We start from the raw sequence: 20,415 nt of genomic DNA, 5'->3' as shown, positions 1-20,415 counted from the left end.
ACTGGACTTCAACCTGCATCAAGCCATCACACACCCCACAAGAGGTGCTCACACTCTTGACCTGTTACTGACATCTTGCCCAGACAACATTCACAGTGTAACTCTACTTGCGGGCCTCAGCGATCACATGTTTCTGCACATTTGCACGTCATTACATTCAAATAGGCGATCACCTACGAAAAAATTAATCACTGACTATAAGCGAGGTAACTTCGACTCCATAAATAAGGAACTTTCATTCTTTTTCACCGACTTCCTAGGTTCTTATCTAATCAACACAGTTCACGAAAACTGGGAAAGTTACAAGTCAACAATGCTGCGACTAAAAAATAAGTACATCCCAACCATTGTCGTCAAATCGGATTCCAACAATATTTGCTTTAACAAAAACTTGAAGCACCTTCTTAGTAGGAAAAAACGGCTTTATCGTTCCGCTAAACTAAGCCAAAAACAAGAAGCATGGGACAGATACCACGCCTGCGCGAATAAATATTTAAATGAATTGAGTGCTGCGAAAGATAAATTTTTCTCTGTTGACTTGCTAACCATTCTCAGAACAAATCCCACCAAATTCTGGCGTATCCTCTCCCCTAAACATAAATCTAATCGGTTCGATCTTGTAGGACCTGATGGCGAACCAGCAGATACTAATCGATGCGCAAAACTTTTAAATGACTACTTCTCATCTGTGTTTTCGCCTGTCAGCAATTCTACACCCACAGTCTTGCAAACCAATAGTCAAAAAGAAATGCCGGAAATTCAAATTAGCCCCGAAGGAATCTCCAAATTAATCAGTTCACTCAAGCTCTCATCATCTGCAGGATGTGACCAAATAAACAGTAAACTACTTAAAAACACACTATCATTATCAAGCCAGATACTACACCTAATATTTACCCAATCTTTAGACACCGGAATCATTCCTGACGATTGGAAGATAGCCCAAATTGTTCCCATTTTCAAAACAGGTGATCGCGCATGCCCAGCTAACTATCGTCTAATATCCCTTACTAGCATATCTTCTAAACTTCTAGAGCACATTATATCATCAAGCTTAATGTCCCACCTTGATTCAATTAATTTCTTTTATCCTCATCAGCATGGCTTCAGGAAATCATTTTCATGCGAAACCCAGCTGGCAGAGTTCACCCAAGACATCCTTAAGGCCATAGACGATAACCTCCAAATAGATGCAATCTTCTTAGACTTCTCGAAGGCATTTGATCGCGTACCTCACAACCACCTGCTTGCGAAACTTTCGTTCCTGGGAATTCCTACTAATCTGATATGCTGGCTCGAACATTTTTTAAAAGGACGCTCGCAGTTCACATCCGCCAATAACATCCAGTCACCCTTAACAGGTGTAACATCTGGTGTCCCTCAAGGGGCCGGGTTATCACCATTACTCTTCTTAATATATATCAACGACCTGCCCTCTAATATTCAATGCAAATTGCGACTCTTCGCGGACGATTGTGTCATCTATAATGCAATAAGTAGCCCAACCGATAACCTCACTTTGCAACAGGACCTTGACGTTATTGCATCATGGTGTGAAAAGTGGCAGATGCCTTTAAATCTTACTAAGTGCAAATCGTTGTCCTTCACTCACAAACACACCTTGACGAATCACACTTACAGCATTTCATCCGTCCCTATAACCGTTGCAAAATCTTATAAATATCTAGGTGTACATCTCACATCAACACTTTCTTGGGTCACCCACATTAGAACCATTTGCTCCGACACTTCACGCACACTTGGCTACCTGAGAAGAAATCTGAAATCTGCATCACCTAACATAAAACAACTCGCGTATGAAACATTTGTGCGGCCAAAATTAGAGTATGCATCATCCATCTGGCACCCATGGCAATCGTATCTCACCATCGAATTGGAATCAATCCAAAATCGTGCAGCCCGGTTCATCACTTCATGCTACTCAAGAGAAGCCAGTGTCACCGCCCTCAAGCAGTCCCTCCGTCTCTCAACACTAGAATCACGCCGAGTCGTTTCCCGCCTATGCTTACTTCATACATTTTATCATAACACAAGATCACGGCACGCTCTATTAACCGCCCCACTACGAACGTCCTCCCGGCTAAGTCACGGTAACCCGATAGCACGCATCAGTGGCCACACGTCTGCTTACAACAACTCATTTTTCCCCAACGCAATAGCACTATGGAATTCACTACCTAACGACATCGCTGCATGCACTGATCACAAAACATTCCGCGAGAAAATAAAAATTCACCTCGCATAGATCTTGATCACTTCTGCGCTCTTTGTAGCGAGTATTGCTTGACATATCTTTAATAAATGATGTATCATTTGCTGGGAAACCCTGATATGACTACAACCCCCTTTATGTTTGTTTCTATGTTTGTTCTTTTTATTGTTATGCACGTTCCCATCATCGCCGTTGTAAACCAATAAGCCCCCCCTTATGTAATGCCTTCGGGCCTTTAAGGGATCAATAAATGAAATGAAATAAACCCCGGCATATGTCGTGCTATCTTGTCATGAGTGCTTCTTGGCGAAGACAAAATAACCAGTAATGGAGATTTTCCCTTTGCATTTTTTTTCGTTATACCTGTAGTTCTGCACCATTTTTGCAACTGAGGAAAATTCTCATGTTACTACAAAAACCTTTGTTGTCACAAAAGATAAGTGTAAAAAATCGCACGGAAAGAAAATAGTTTGTAGTTCTTCCTACTGCGATATGGAGATGACTTATGAAGGGCCAATTGAAATGTAATAAGTTTAATTGTTTCGGTAAACTACTTATATTCCTTTCAAACCTGTAGTTTTTCTTTGCAATATACACCTGAAACGTTGAAAAGAATTGATTTCTTTTCTTTTTTAAGATAGAAATGGTGGCACAATTCTTTGTTTTTGATATGTATTTTTATTGCTCTGCCAAAAACAATGCTTCCTGCAGCCACAAGCGGGCAAGACACGCTGTAATCAAGACACACTGTAGTGACAATCAGTGACATCGTGGTTCGATCTTGATGCAACCACTTCACCACTTCACCACACTTTTGAATTTGTTGAAAGGGAAAGGCAGAGAGGGTGCCCGGAAAAATTTAGATCTGGCCTACTACTCTGCACTGGGGAAGGCGAAGAAGAAATGAAAGAAGATCATAATGGGTGACGATGTGGGAGAAGGCATATGAAATATATATACAAGCACAGTAGCTTTCTTTACAAGCGCGAATCAATTCCGCTGGAGCACAAAAACGGCAAAGAGCACGCACTGCCTGGACACCCTTCCCCTTGTCCTGTCAAGCGCCAAGCAGCAGTTCCTCCGACAAAGGACTTTTGTCCAAATGCTTCAAGGAAGCGGCTAGCACACTTCTTTCGCACGCATACGCTGGGCACACCAATATTATATGGTTCACAGTCTCTCGGATGCCAAAAGTTGAACATTCCGGCAAGTTCTTCTGTCCAGTTAAATGTAAGCACTTGCGCGTGAAACCCACGTATAAACGAAGTCTATGTAGAAAGCATGCCTGATGACTCGGAATATCACGAGGAACATAACATTTCAATGTTCGATTGAGTCTTCTTAGACGAATGTGTCGGGCGCCTGGCTGGACACAGTAAGCTGATGTAGCATTCTTCCTACAACTCTTAAGAAGGCGTGTTGTATCCACTCTTGAAAAAGGTACAGCTGTTTGGAGCCATTGGTGAATGCGCGTTTCGCTTTAACACCGGCCTGTTCATTCCCATGGAGCCCGCAGTGGGCAAGGATTCATTGAAACACTATTCTGAGGCCTTGCAGCTGGAAAGATGTGAGGCGCGCCATAATGTTTAGTGCCAGAGACTGATAGGCAGTGTGTCGTAAGACGTTTTCAAAATTTGCAATGCAGTCTTCGAGTCAGTGATTATACACCATTTTTGAGGTGGTTCCCCTCATATGTAGCGAATAGATTCCCGAATGGCTACAAGTTCAGCAGCGGTTTATGCAGAAGTGTTCCAAAAGGAAATGCAGAGTCGTTTTCTGAGCTGGTATCACCACAGCTGCAGCGGAGGCCTGTGCTGACACAGATCCATCGGTGTATACGTGAATATAATTTGGATAGTCTTACTAGATGTGCGCCAGAGTAAGCTGTTTGAATCCTCGCCTTGCACCGTCGAAGCCAACCGTACGCCGGGTCCATCTGCCGAAAGCCCGTGGAGATCGCCGCCCAGCTCTGTCCCAGCCCATTTTGCTCAGACCCGACCAGCCGCTGTCCCCAGCCTCGTCCCCAGCCCTGACCATAACACACGACGACCAGAAAGAGCCCAAAGCCGACCGTACCGCTCCTACCGACCTCACGACGAGGCTTCGTCGACCACTCGAGCGAAGACAGCACCCCCGCCCAAGCCGTCCGGCATGTCCATCAGCCTTCGCCTTCGGCAAACGGTGAAGATTGGACTTGATGCTCCAGTGCTAGCATTCTGCCCATCTTCGCATTCATTGTGGTGTCCAGCGTTTCATGTCCCAATCCTGTGTCTGTGCTCATCGTCACGTCATGCATTGCATTTCTAGCAATCGATCGGGACGGTCGCTCGGTGGCCCCGGATAATGCTACGAAGATGACGAAGCGGGCAGTGGCGCTGAGCGGAGCGCTCGCGCCAGAAGCATATTTCATCGTCATGTCATCACGTCGTTCTGTTTCTGTTGTGTCGCCATGTTCCATCGCTTTTCATGCCACCACGTAACAATATACACGAAGTGGTTCGTGTGACAAGTATATGGATATTGGGCGACCATGTACCTCTTCAATTGTGCCTTTGTCAGAGGTGCATCTGGGCAGTCCAAGGCATATTTTCAGTGCCTGCGATTGCACGCTCTTTAAACTCTGCAAGCAGGAAATGCTCATACAAGAGGGTACTGGGAGACTGTACCGGATGTAGCCAACAAGTAGAGTCTCGTAAAGCCGTATTAAGGAGCGCTAGATGGAGTCCGCTCGTGTTGTCCAGTCGTCTGGTAGCGGTCCTGCAGGAACGCTGGCACGTCGCACATGCACGCATCACTTTTTCACGAGTTTCCTTTCACGCAGGATCCAGTATTTGTCAGCAGTGGCATGAGCGTGCCTCCCACTCCCGCGTGCAGCATCAGTCGGTGTGCGACGATCGACAGGAGTGTTGAATATTCATGCTCTTTAAGCAGAACGATTTGGTCTCTTTTGTCTGATTTCATATTCGTCGAGCGAAGACGCCCTTTGATTCATAGCACTCTGTTTTGGTCGATGGAAATGGTGAATTCCCGCAGAGGAGAGCTAGGTGGGACCTTAGTTCCATCGGTTGCGCAATGGAGTTCAGCCTGAAACGTGGAGCGTTGCGCTTTTTTCAACTAATGCGTTATCGCACTTCGTATCTCATGCGCTGTCAAAGGACCCGCCCACTTTTCCGAAGAACGGATATTGTGCAGCTGGCGGGATGCTCAGGCTATCGTTCGGTTAATCTTGGACACTGAGCTGAAACTCGAAGTTTTGAGTAGCTCTAGAATCGGCGTAGCGGTGATACCAAATACCTCTGCTTGCGCTCCTCTTTCCTCGATATCCTTATCAGGAAGCTCGTTGCCGATTTCCTGGAGCCACTGCGACGGTCCCAGCGTCAGCCACCTCAATCCCGTCCACCAAAGCTCTCTGGTGGCCAGTCGAGAGGCGGAAATGCCATGTGTCATGAGATCGGAAAGATTCTCTTTACCAGGGCAGTGATGCCACGTCCCACCCGGACAGTTTGCTTTGATATCAGGCACTCGATTTTTTTACGAACGTCTTTAATCGGCATGGCTCTCCTCTAATCCAATACAGAGCGATAATGGAATTGGTACAGAAATGAATCTCATGAATTTCAATTTCTAGGGCGGTTTGGATGTACTTGCCCAGTCGGGCTGCAATCAAGCATGCCATCAGCTCTAATAGCGCCAAGGTGAGCGCCTTCAGAGGGCCAACATGATTCTTGGCTATCAACAATGTTGTTGTCTTTCCCTGATTGTCGGTCATGCAGGGGTAAGCCATGGCTTCATGTGCGGTGTGCTACCATCGGCGAAAATATGCAATTCACTGTGAATTACCCTCCCATGCAGTCCGTTCCTGTAGAATCTTGGGAGTTCTATTTTTGCCACCTCCGTCAGTTCCCGATATCATTCGGTCGAGTTCGACAGCAGTTCGTCCGGTAGTACGTTGTCTCAGTTTAGGTTTACTTTCCACATTTCTTGAAACAATATTTTGGCTCTTATGAAAATGGTGATAAGAACCCGAGAGGGTCGTATAGGCTGGCCGTTGTTTGGAGAACAAATCGCTTGGGGTCCTTACTATGCTCGGCAAACTGAACAACGTGGTCGAGCGAAAAGTACAGGTTATCGTCTTCCGGTTTCCAAGTTATACCAAGCACCTTGAGCACTGCAGCTGCCTTTTCGAGCGACCTTTTCACCCGCTCTGGACTCTTCGAACATCTCTCTCAAGGCCGGGCTGTTGGAAGACCATTTGTGAAGCTTCATGCTACCCTTGCCGAAGATTAGGTTGGTTTCTCTGTGCAGCCTTTTGGCTTCACTTTTGCTGGCTGCCGCGGTCAACAAGTCGTCGACGTACGCCGCCTTCTTCAGTCTCTTGGACGTCACGGGATGTGCGCTTTCCATTACTCAGTAATTATGCTGCAAAGTAGCAGCCAACAGAAATGGTCTGGACGCCGTTTTGAACGCCAGCCTTGTCATTCGTCACGTTGCCATATCTGGCACGGATTCATTCGGCTGTGGAGGATGTTTATACCAACAAAATCGCAGTGCGTCTTGATCTTCCTCTCTTATTCCGATCAGTATAAAGGCCTTTTCTACATTTGCCACCAGCGCCACTTGATGTGCCCTGAAGTTCAGGAGTAGGGTGATAAGGTCTAGATTGAGGTTGGGGCAACTTTCTAGATTTTCCTTCAGTGACTTTGAGTTCTAGCCATGAGAAGAAGCGTCGAACACCACTCCCAGTGGAGTGATTTTACTGGCGTCTCTCAGCACTGCTTGATGAGGTATGTAATATACCCTCGGCGGAGTTCCCATTCCTGTTTTTGAGTCTGCTTTCTCGGCCATTCCGCTTTCCTAGTAATGCCGAATCGCTTGGTCGTATTTTCGCTTGAGCTCTAATTCCTGACTAGCCTCTTCCGAAGGTTGTCCAACCTTCGTCGCGCAAATTCATTTCATTTCATTTATTTCATCCTTAAGGGCCCGAGGGCATTACATAAAGAGGGGCTACAGTTATGGTAAGTACAATCTTGATGAAGGCAGGCACAGTTAACACAAACACTACAAATTGTAAAAGGCAGGAAAAATAAAATAAATAAAGAGCATCAAGGTATCCGTGGGATCATGCAAAAAAGCAACAAATGCACGTGCGGCGGCAAAGTAAAGTTGAAAGCTAATGAATGATTGATGGTAACACAGATGAAATGCTTACACATCTTAGAAAGGACCAGCGAGTTTTGTGCGAAATGATTTGCGATCGACGCATGGAACTATGTCGTTAGGTAGGGCATTCCAGAGAGTAATCGCGTTGGGGAAAAACGACCTGTTCATAGCTTAAGTGCCGCTCCTGATACATGCTATGGGGAGGCTGTGGCTTAGGCGATTGGATGTTCTGAGCTGTGGTTGCAGCAAAGGGTGTCTGGAAGCAGGGTGGTACAAGAAGCTGTGCAGTAGGCAAAGACGGGAGATGATGCGGCGCGACTTTAGAGTGGGCAGGGAGATAGAGCGTTTAAGTGCAGTAATGCTGATTTCTTTGGAGTATTCAGAAGTGATGAAGCGGGTTGCACGATTTTGGATGGCTTCGAGTTCGGAGGGGAGGTAGGCTTGAGATGGGTGCCAGATTGATGATGCAAATTCTAGTTTGGGACGGACGAAAGTTTGATAAGCCAGTTTTTTCACTTCCGGGGATGCTGATTTGAGGTTTCGCCGTAAATAACCTAGAACACGTGAAGCATCAGAGCATAATGTTTGGACGTGATGGACCCAAGATAACGAAGATGAAAGATGTAATCCAAGGTACTTGTAGGATGATGTTTCGGCAACCAGGGTAGCGTTGATGGTGTATGAATGCTCAATTACTGTTCGTTTGCGAGAGAACAAGAGTTGGCATTTGCCCAGGTTCAAAGGCATGAGCCAAGTGTCGCGCCATGTGGCTATTGCATTAATGTCTTTTTGTAACAGGTGGCTATCGGTAAGGTGACGAATGGGACCGTAGAATGACACAGTCGTCCGCAAATAGTCTTAGTTTATTATCTATATTAGCTGGGAGATCATTGATGTAAATAAGTAAGAGTAGCGGGGATAAGCCGGCGCCCTGGTGGACACCTGATGTAACGTCAGAAAGGGACGAGCGGTAGCCATTGCTTGATGTAAATTGTCTGCGTCCAAGAAGAAATTGATTGATCCAGGTTATTATGTTATCAGGGATACCTAGAGAGGAAAGTTTTGCAAGCGAGTATGAGTGCGGAACACGGTCGAAGGCCTTGGAGAAATCTAAAAATATGGCGTCAATTTGAACGTTTTCGTCCATAAAGTGAAGGATGTCATGAGTAAATGAGGCATCCCGTGTCTTTCAGCGTTTTCAAAGCGCAAGGAATGCGTGACTGGACTGAAGAGTGAGAGAGGAACAGGAGATAAATGAAAAAGACAAAAGATTGCCGCAGAGTCGTCGCTTGGTAAAGGTGAGTGAACTGCATATACACAGAGGCGATGCGGCGGCGCGGCCGCTGACTGGTGTCGTCTAACACGCTCCCGCGCGGGTGTTAGCGATGGGTATCGGGTTAATGCTGGGTACACGCACGTACACAGGCCCGGTCCAAGTCAAAACTTTGTGGAGTCTCTGGTCTAAGTTAAGGCATGCGTTTCCAACCACTCACAACAGAATAATTCGTTCTACGAGAACATCACACTTACCAGTCAGTGGCACCGATGAGCGCCTTTTCGCGTCTTTCCACGATAATACATTTCGCCCCCCCCCCCCCCGCCCCTTCCTCCTTCTTACTGCCAGGCTGCACCCTCTGAGCGCTGCACCCCCCCCCCCTCCTCGCGACACTACTGCAGTTGTCAGTACAGCAGCACGAGTGAATATGACCTCTCAACCGCCGGCCAAGCGACTCAAGAGCCAGCACTGGAGTGAGGACGAGGAGTTTGACTTAGTGCAGCTTATCAGTGAAAAGTCGATTGTATATTCTCTAAATTTAGTTCGGCCATTACGAGGAAAAAACGGGAGCAAGCTTGGGCAGAGATTACTCGAAAAGTCAATTCGCACCACACCACGAAGAGGGACACAAAGGAACTGAAAAAACAGTGGCAGAACCTCAAGCAGCAGCTGAAGGTGGCCATTCAGCGTCTACGCCAGCACGAGCGATATACCGGTGATTTTACTTCTTGCAGTAAAAGTTCCGCTGCGTTATACATCGCAGCGCGCCCTTTTTGTACAACTCAAATTGTTTATGCTCTCAGGCAACACTTGCGTTTTATTAAAAAAAACTCATTTGCACTGCATTCAGAACTAAATATGTGCTGTTAAATAGTTTAATTTCGATGGATGCCGTAACGGTCATACTGTTTCGAACTCACTGGTTCATCGTCGATCGCGGATCTAATTTGAGCCGTTTTGCACAACGCGACTGCAGCCTGCTGAAATGTGGCCTCCTTGATTCTGTCAAGTGCATTGCATGTGAACCCTATCTACTACGAGCGTGAAAAAATTAGAACGCAGCGCATGTTTTCTGCACAAAGTGCTTGCGCTCACATTCTTCGCAGGTCTGTGTTTATCTAATTCCGCACCCCCACCCCCGCCCAAGCGCTGCCTCTAAAAAATAGAAACTGCGATGGGTCGAATTTTATGCAGGGAAGTGAGCCCATCGAGTGCTGTACACAAGGGTGACGCAGACTGTACGATGATGGACAACAGCGCGACGATGGAAGGAAAATCCACATCCGTCCAGTTTCATTTTGTTGCGTGTATTTCGACAACTGCAAAATATTTGCGTCCTGTGCATTTTTCTTGTTGGTGTTTTCAATACAATCAGTAAGCCGAGAAAACAGAAATTTGGCGATTTGATGGCTTTCAAAACCTGCCATTTATTGAACTTATTCAGAATAAGCAAAAAGTCATTTCTGCAACACAGCATACAACATCAAGACAATAATCCAAGGGCTGCCATTCAAGCTATAATTGCAAAAAAAAAGTTACACAATAAATAGCACTTCATAGCATGCACAAACATTACAAAATCAGAAAGGAAAAAAAACAGCCTTATTCTATAAACAAATTATATTTACTTTTTTTCACAAAAAAGGACTACTGTGTTCCCAGTGCAACAAAGGCATTTTCCCGCACTACTCAGTGAACATGAACCTCGATGATTTAGTATTTGTTCTATTTGTGTTACCACCGAAGTTCGTAATTAGTTACTGCTACTTCATACACACTAAAATTATCTACAGCAGACGCATAAGAAAACACAAGCCAGCAGCAATAGTCGAAACACATTTTAAAGGAGCTAACAGTCACGAGTCCAAGGAAAACGTTAGGGATTTATATATATATATATATATATATATATATATATATATATATATATATATATATATATATACACAAATGAAAGAAGTGAAATAGGAAAGTGGCATGCACAACCCTCGGCTGAAGAGTGTAGGGAAAGAACAAGATTCTGTGGACGGACAGGAGAATAAATTCTAGGGCTAAAAAAATCAATCCACAAGATGGCATGTGCTGCACAGCAGTGTGCTGAAAAAAACTTTTGTTGCTGGCAATGACAGCTGAACGTGGTATTTCATTGTGATGTATATCTTGTAGTTCTAGGAATTCTAAAGCAACGCTAGATGAATTCTAATTGATTTTTTAATGTGTACAGGTGCTGGACGCAACACCCATGAGCTTCCTGCCCTGCTGAAGGCTGTTAGGGATGTCATTGGCGCCAATAATCCAATGCTAGAGGGCATAGCTGATGCGGTGAATATAGACAAGCAAGTATGGCGATTCTTTGAGTGCAGTGCACTGCGGTCATTCTGGCCTCACGTTTACCACTAGAACAAAGAGTTGTGGTGTAGGAATCGTGTGGCATAGGAATTTTGAAGTTGATGTTTGGTAAAGACACAATAAAATGACTCAAAAGAATTATGTAAAGCAAGAATGCATGTGCAGACATGTGACATTCTCGCGAGTGGTTGACTAATTCTACAGGATCACTAATGGTCAAATCATTAACACAAGCTCGGTGAAGACGGCTGCAATGGACCTTTGCCAGGCACTGCTGATGAGCCAGAAGACGATGGGCAGCATGACAGCAGTACAACAGAGTTATATGCTGACTTCCAGCCACCAGCAGATGCCATTGAAGAAAGTTTTTTTTTATTCATTCGGTTCACCAAACGGACAAGGAAGCCCTACAAGCTCTGTAGGTATAAATGAAGTGGATTTGCAGAATTCGAATGATGAGAGTGCCATGGAAAGAACAACAACAGTGGCGCGACCACCAGCAGCAGCGGCAGCGGCAGCGGCGGCGGCGGCGGTGGTGGTGGCGGCGCAGCAGCAGCAGCAGCAGCAGCAGCGGCGGTGGCGGCGGCGGCGGCGGAAGTTGGAACAGAAAGACGGTGACAAGTCAAGTATGGAAGAGAGCGCGCACCAGGAGCTGCCGGAGAAGCAGCTGCACAAGTTTCAAGTGCAGCTGAAGGATTGAAGACAATGTGCAATGCTTCTGTGTCTGTTAATAAATATTGGGCTGTTGCTGATGCAGTATTAGCAGCAATACAAGCTCAAATGAGAACGCAGCAACGCAAGGGACAACTGGAAGTGGAGCTGCTGGAGCTCGAGAAGAAGCGTCGCAAGCTTGAGCTAAAGAAACTTGAGCTGGAGCTCAAAGAAAGGAAAAGCACAATTTCCGAAGATGAGGAAAGCAACTAACTGGCCTCACAATCTCCTTATGAAGGAGCACTGAACAAGAGTAAAGGGAGGATGCCTCAATTTGCAGGTCGACCCAACGTTTCGACAAGTGGGCTTGTCTTCGTTTGGATAAAGCGATCATCACTGACAGGGGTTTAAATACACTTTTTTTTAGGAAAAATTGTATTTGAACCCCTGCCAGTGATGATCGCTTTACACAGAGGAAGGCAAGCCCCCTTGTCGAAACGAAAAGCGTATTTAAACCCCTGTCAGTGATGATCGCTTTATCCAGACGAAGACAAACCAACTTTTTCGAAACGTTGGGTCGACCTGCGAACTGAGGCGTCCTCCCTTTACTCTTTTCAGTGCTCCTTCATACTGTGTAAACCATCTTCTTCCTCTCGTTCTACCTGGATCCTCACATTCTCCTTAAATTTCATCCCTTTTCGCACTTATAATTACCCTGCATTTTATTTTACACAACCTTTATATATATTTTTTTTCAGTCAGCATAACTGATAAGCATAAGTATCTGCAAGGTTTTAGGTGAAGCTTTTTAAAAATTTTATTACATATATGGTGTTCAACATATAAAAGCAATGCACAGCGGCATTATATTCTGTGCCTTTCATTTTACTATACTGTGATATGTGTAGTTTTCACACTGCTGTAAAACAACCTTCACAGATATGTGCCTAGTCCTGATGCAACTGTTTTCTTTTTTTTTATGTGCTGCTCAAATGTGCACTATCAGCCTTGGTTCATGGGATGTTTCTGTGTATCATGATTCCGCACTTAAACAAGTGATGACTGCGATGACAAAATTTTTTATAGATCTCACGAGTCGTGAAAAAATATAAATAATTGTTCCCTCATCCTCTTGGTACCAGAATAATAAAGCCAGCATGCCTTAAAAGCTAAAATCTAGGCGAGTGAAGAAACAGCAATTGTATCACAGTTGTCCATACCTCATGTGACTTATGTGGTGATATGAAATCACTCCTGTCACTATACTGCTGAAACACAGGCAGGAACAGTAAGAGAAGAAATTGGATAAACAATATTGGCAGTCATAGCAAATACCATGTGCTGATTTGTGTATAGAAATGTGTTTCATGCTACTGCAAATAATAAAACAATCAATATAGATGTCTACACTCCTTTAACAACAAAGTCTTAAGGCACAATCATCTTTCCTACTGAAGTTCAGAATACTGTACCAACGTGAAGTGCTAAGAATCAGAATTCTGACATTATGCTGTCCAGCTTTTGCATTACTTTCTCTTCTTGTGCCCCTAGCATGTCAAGTTTTTCCTGTGTGCACAATTAGAAAACATGTTTCTATCCACCTCCTGCTAAATTATCATTGATTATGATTAATAAATATAGAATAATAGACTGAAAATCAGTGTAGCCTGGGGCAAGAAACATGCATGCCGGCGCATTCACATTGCTGGTAACATCTTGCCTCTCGCATTCAGCTGAAAAAATGTCATCATAGATTTTATAGACAGTGGTATGGATGCATAGGTCTCATATTAATTCAGTGACATAACTTTAAGCGATATGAGTTTCCTTTTGCAACCACTTTTTGGACTAACATGCAGTGATCAGCTATGCTGATTCGCCCAGCATGCATGACGTGCTCCCATGTGCCAAAATTCCTCACTTTTAATTCAGTGACATAACTGTAAGTGGTGTGTGTTCACTTGTTGCCACCACTTTTTGGACCAACATGCAGTGATAAACTATACGGGTTTACCCTGCATGCATGATGTGCTTCCATGTGCCGAAATTCCTCCCCAACTTGTGCTGTCCTGGCAACACACCCTACTCAAAGCGTGCAGAGTAAGGTTCAAATAATCAACTTTTGGGTGAAATGTTAATATGCTCATGGAAAAGGCTAGCAAGAAGTAAGCATATTGATGTGCTTTTTGTGAACACTGTTTTCTTTTTGCTGGTGTTACTTTTAGAATTTTAGTAATGTCTCTGTACACAACTGAAATAAATTGTCTTGCTTTGCACTGTAATTGTTTGCTTACAGTTATGTCAAAATAATTGCTCATTAAGCTGAAGCATTTGTACACTCAAGGGCAAGATGTGACTGATAATACAGGGGATAAAAATATTTATTTTAGAAATTACAAAACAATGTGATACTTACAGCGAGAAAAGTGTTGCTGCACCAGTGCATTACGAACCGTGTTGCCATCATCGGTCATGTCACTGGGGCAAACTGGCACCTCTGGTGGTAGAAGGCAATCTTCATCGCGGCGGCATGCATGTTCTTTGGCAATGTTGCGCAGCACACAGCAGGCGACAATGATTGCCGAGCACCGATGAGGTGCCATTCGGAGCTCCCCTTGCAGGCACTGGAAGCGTCGCTTCAGCTGTCCAATTGTCCTGCACAACCAAAGTGCTGCCCTGAAAGCCACAGACATGCTGAAACAACAATACAATTCAAACACTAAAGCATGCATCTGCCTCAGGATATGTGCATTGTCAGCTGTTAAATGTATACTGTACACTTTGCAGTAACGTTTAGAAAGTTGTGTTTTCTACTCAATAATGCAATTTTTTGGCAAAATATCCCATCAAAACACTAAAAGTACAGTGCACTCAAGGTTAATGAGAGATGAGCACCCTTCCAGATAAAATGATTGCTAATTGAATGAAATGAAATCTAGTAATATGTAGAAAATATGGTGGACCTATATATAGTCTGCAGGCTGAGAGAGCATTTCACTGAGTCTGTTCTAATGTCTCAGTGTATGAAAAGCAAATCAGAATGCAAACAAAAAAGCCAGCCAATAATGCTCCCCTGATGTCATTGTTTTGTTCCATAGCAGTATGACTGACTACATGAGATGTCGATCGCGTACATAAAGGTAGACGTGCTTGTTATTTCGAAGATCATATTATGCGTTCATTACGTCCTCAGACTGCGTATACGCAATAGTGAGAAAACACTGACAGCTATATTTACTTTGACAAAAGCGCTAAACTTCCCTCTCTACAATCGACCTTGTAGTGCCATGTGCTGCGTTGCAGCGCCTTTTCCCTGGCGTTTTCGCTGTCCGGAACGGCGTCATTAGCCAGGGCCTGTACGGGTACCCGCTGTCTCCAAGCAGCACCCCGGTTTAAACACCGCTCTCGAAGCGTTCCAAGACACTGCTGTTCGCCAGCATACGCGCGTCTTGAGTGCCACCCGGCCACCGCGAGACGACGTCGGTGATGCGGCAGTGGCTGTCAACCACCAGCTACATGTTTGTAGAATGGTAAAAGTGTCGGTTGACATAGGCCTCCTCACGTTCTACTGGTGCCTGTATCCGCACATGAGTGCCGTCGATCGCACCCACGACGCGCGGAAAGCTGGCGATCGCGTAGAAATCGCCTTGTACTTCTCGCAGCTTGTTCTGCGATGGCCAACTGAAAAAAAAAAAGAGCGTAGTGACGTTTAGTTCCCCGTCAATGTCATGCGCAGGCTTGCACACCCTCGCGCGCGCACATATGACAAACACGTCGGCCGAACTAAGTCGCGAAATGCGCACGGTGAGTGATACCTTCGCGTTACTCTGCGCGTCCAGTATACAGGTTCAAAAAGCAGGTACTACATATATACACACTTTAGAGATCCCACGTACAGCACGCATGCTCAACTGCTACGACCGCGCGGCCGTTAAAGCCGCTTAAGCTAACGCGCCGTGTCAAGATAAGCAAGTGGAGAAAACAGATAAGGTTTACCGGATCCAGTCTTTGCTGCGGTGGACTAGGGCGAGAGCAACTCGACGTACTGTGTGGCTTGCTGTCGATTTGTGGGCCCCGATAATATCTCCGGCAGTAATCAAGAAACATCCGGAGGCAAATTTGAGCGCCAGCATCACCTGCAGCTCGGCGCTCAAAGCACCGCTCCGGCGCGTTGGGCGTTCGATTTCAGGGCGAGGCATGCCCCGCCCGAAGCGTAGACGACGCCGCTGCAGCTGCTCCTCGCTGAACGCATCGAGAGGATTTGTCCTGTCACGGAACGCACGTTCGCGGCGCAACAAGAGTTCGGCGAGCATCTCGAGGCAGACCAAGCGTAGGGCAGCCATGTTGGACTGACTATAAGATTGGGATAAGACTGCTCGAGGCAGCCTAGGTTCCAGTCTTAAGTTTCTGTCTTATTCCAGTCTAGTTTGTTTCGTGCAAGCGTCTTATCGGCTAGGGAACGTTTAGACTACGATAAGATTTGATTAAGCCTGAAGATCAGAATAAGACTACACTTAAATGCTTCGTGCAAGCGGGCCCTGTTCTCATTTGGGCTATGATTATTATAATACTATGTAAGTCATTTCACATTGATCAGGGCTTGTTTTAGATTAGGTTTAATAAACAAATTCCCATCTTGCACTTAGAGCATAATGCCTTCATACCTCAAATAAAGTTGGTGGAGCATATCATAAAGTCGCAAATAATGCAACCAGATTTCAGGACATTCAGCCTCAGGATTTCAGGCTAACAAGAAGAAATGTTGTCCATTGTTACTAAGGCGGTAATTGTATATTTGGGTAACTAGGGGCATTATAAGATATGTACTTTCTAGGTATACAGAACTGTGTGTAGGCTTTAGAAAACATGAATATATTGTACTGTATACCACATGAAGAGTAATGGCATTGTATGTTTTGTAAGTGTTAGCATACGTTTGCTGTAAAATTGAGATCCATGGAATGCATGCTTCTTTTAATGACTTAATGCTTGTTCTAATGCAACGCAAGGACCATTTCAGCTTGTCATGTCTTCGCATGTCTAATATGAAATAAACAGCACCTTACGTCTTGTGCATTTCTTTCACGGCAACAAGTTTTGCATCCGTCATATGTGTCAGTTGTGATTGTTAACTGGACCTGTAGCCTGGAACTGACTGCTGACTGCCACCACAAATTTGTTTACTATATATGCAAACACTGCATTTATTTGTTCATAAAAACATTGAAATGCTTTAATAACTTTAATTGCCTTGAGTAAAATTATGTCATTCGTTACACTGATTGCTTGCAGTCCAGAAATTCTTCATTCTTATTTGGCTAAACCTTACACTTACAAACACATATAAAGTTATACATGTGCTACACTATTTTTCCTTCCATTTGGTATCTCTTTCACATAACCTTAGACAATTATTTATCAAACAGCACTTGTGAATATATCCATGTAGACATTTTTTAATTGCACAGTGACGGTATAATACAATGAAGAATAAGTTAATGTGGTTCACAAATTCAGTTTGAAAAGACTTATGAAAGCAAAAGGTAGCATGCGCTATAGCCAATTTTTAACATCATTTTTTGGACATATGCCACCTTTTAAGTGACTAATATTTCAACAATGAAAAAAAAAACGTTCTTATACATAAGCTGTAGAGGTATGTAAAACGAGTAATTGCTGAATTTCAGGCTATCCGGATATTGTGGGATTGCTTTTCACCAGACATTTTTTTAGCATAAAGGAGGGGTTAGAAACCTTGCTGTCCCTATAGTGGTGTGTGGACTTCTCCGGGTGCAGTGCTCAGGGGAGTGTGGCTGGGAATGCGGGGGGGGGGGGGGTGAGAATGCAATGAGAAATGAGTAGGCACGGATGCTTTTTTTTAGAAACCGCTGTTAGAGAAATATATGCAAGACAATTCACATGCTGCAATAATGTGGGTCTTACGTTCTTTTCCTAAATAGAATACTTTCTCTCTTTTGTTGCTGTAAGAGAAGGCTATTGTTAAAATGAGAGATACAAGTCGAGATACAAGTCAATGAATACAAGCCTGACGACCCCCACTGTGAAACCGCTGCTGAAGACTACTTTAAGATTAAATGTATCCTGTTAGCAAGGCATTACAGCTCATTGGAAACTTTTTATTTTGTGGGGGTTCTTAATAGGCCGTCGAGCCTCTTCCGAGGTATAGGCTGAAAACACCGAGCTCCCGCGATCGCACACCATGGGCAGCCGTTCTCATGGCCGCAAATTGTTGATTCGAAGTACGACACAACACAGAACAGGACTTTGTCCGGGACCAGATGTTTATTGGGTCTTCCCAAAAGAACGCTGGTGATGAACTTGCTGGCGACACTATCCTTTTGGATCGGGCCTGACAGCTAGAAGGGTAAGATGGCCACAACAAAGAAGTAGAGCGGTGAGGTATTTATTTACCTTGCGTCCTTCCGTTGTCGCGGCTCGCTGTCCTCTCCCTCTGGTGGTAGCCGGTATTCGCCGATCTAAGCGCATCTTGCCCTTTTCGGCCAATGAGCGTCGCGTCTGCGACGCCTTGATGTGCGCTCCTCCACCCGGCGAGAAAAGAGAGAAAGGCGGCGCTATCGAGCAGCCCGTTTGGGTTGCTCATCTTCGGCAGAGAAGGAATACTTCTGTCCCCTTCATCCTCCGCGGCGCATGGCTTTTCGGATGGATGCGTGATTCTCCACGATCGCTACACTTCTCCTCTTTAAAGACCGACGTCACCTGAATTCAGGCGACGGTAGGCCGGCAACGACTTCCTTGCCGCCTTTTTCCAGCTGAGAGAGCCGGGAGCGGGGGGGGGGGGGGAAGGCCGGGCTCGGCTCCCTTTAAATAGCTAGTCTATTTCGAGGGTCATCTCATCCTCGTCAATGACCAGCCGGTCGTCCGCGAGCTCGAGGCGAGGCAGGAGGGACTCCGGGTTCTGGTCGGCTGGAACGTCCACCCGGAGTATGAGCGGCGAGCTCAGGGTCTCAAGCCATCCTGGCTCGTACTGCCTCCTGCCTAGTGTCGCAGCGGTCCGAGATGTCCCGGTGGAGAGCTGACTACTTGTGGACGGCCTCGTTCACCGCCAGCACGCCGCACGTGCCGCAGTAGACGGCTCCCGGATCGGGACCCATCCCCGAAGTCGGGTGCGCCGCCAAGCTCTCCCGCACAGTGCGGCCGCGGAAGACCCTTTTACCTTTTATTATTCCTCTCAGATCATGACGAAAAAAAAAATGTAAAAGAAAGAGAGAGGGAGCCCGGACCAGTAAAGCTTTGCAGGCTTAATCCAATTTAAGATAAAAGAAAAGGAGCTAAACAGATGAAAAAAAAACATAGACATAAAAATGTAAAAAATGTACATTAAAGAAGACCCGCGGCACCTGATCCAGGGCGAGGTCCGCCGCCACCTGGAGTTAATCTGCCCAGGTCGCCACACATACATACATGCCTGGCTCGTCCAGGTGGCCACGGACCGGAACCGCCGCTGCCATGGTTCAGCCACCGTCGTTGGAGCCCGTCGCGTAGACCGCGGCCGCTCCTGTTGTAGCGGCTGCTGCTGCGGCGGCCGCTACGGCCGCGGGCCCCGATGTTCCGGGCCCCGTTGCTGCGTTCCCCGCTGCTGTGGACCCCGCCGCCGAAGGCCCCGTTGCTGCTGCCCTTGCTGTGATACCAGCCGAGACCGTGGCTGCCGGCGCCCTGGTTCCTGACGGCATCCCGGTGGCCGAAGGAGATGCCGTGACTGCTAATGCTGCGGCTAGCTGGCCCCTCTGTCAGCCTGGACCAGGCAGGCTCTGTCCAGTCTCACTGCCTGGCCCAAGCGGCGTTGTATCTCTGATGACATTTCGGATCAGACTGGCGTGGCGTCCGAACGAAACGCTCCGAGTGACTTCGAACCGCCCTGCCGCGGCCTCTGGGAAGCAAATACGGAATTCCGATTGGTTTTCTCTTGGCGCCTCTAACCAATGGCGCCTCTGTCACTTGGCCCGGTCCCTACGGTAGCAGGTGGAGAGGGGAGACAGCTTGGTAGCATCTTCGCCGCCGTCCGCTTTTCCTTTCCTCCTCCTCCTTGTTTGGGACGAGGGGACATACCACCAGTACTGCTAGATACAACCCTCCCGTAGCCAGCTCGCTTCCTCACAACCGGTTGCTTACTTGACCGCTCTTTTTGAGCGGTCGACGCGTTGTTGTGAGGCCATTCACCCCGTCAAGGTCGTTTTTGCTCAGAGCGGGTGTTGTATGAGCGAGCCTTGAAGGTAGGTGGGGGCACTGACCTTTCCTCGCGTCTTAGCGAAATCGGCGCTGCCGCCCTGCCAGCCACTTCCCGTTGGAAGTACTGCTTTAGCTCCCCGACGTGGATCGGCTTGTCGAGTCGACCCGTGTTCGGATCTTTCAGCTCTTAGTTCAACTGCGAGAGCTTCTCAGCAACTATGAACGGTCCAAGCCACTTAGGCGCAAGGCCAGCTGCGAACCCCGCGCTCGCATCGCTCTGCACATGGCTACGCTTTAGAACGAAGTCTCCACTTCACATTCCACGTTCCGATGCGCGCGATCATAGGCAGCCTTACAAGCTAGCCCTGGCTTTAGCGCGATTTTGGCTGGCCTCGCTCACCGCTTTTTGGAAGAGATCACGCATGCGCCGCGCGTAGTCGGCTAGTGCCGCTTAGCCTGACGACGCATCATGCCTTTTTGTCAAAATGGTGTCAGTTGGCGTATTTAGTCCCCTCCCGAACATCAGGAATGCAGGCGT

This window comes from Amblyomma maculatum, chromosome 1 (assembly GCF_055883805.1).
Source record: "Amblyomma maculatum isolate TAMU_Amacu chromosome 1, ASM5588380v1, whole genome shotgun sequence".
In the NCBI taxonomy this organism is placed as follows: Eukaryota; Metazoa; Arthropoda; class Arachnida; order Ixodida; family Ixodidae; genus Amblyomma; species Amblyomma maculatum.
Note: the sequence above shows the minus strand (reverse complement) of the source record.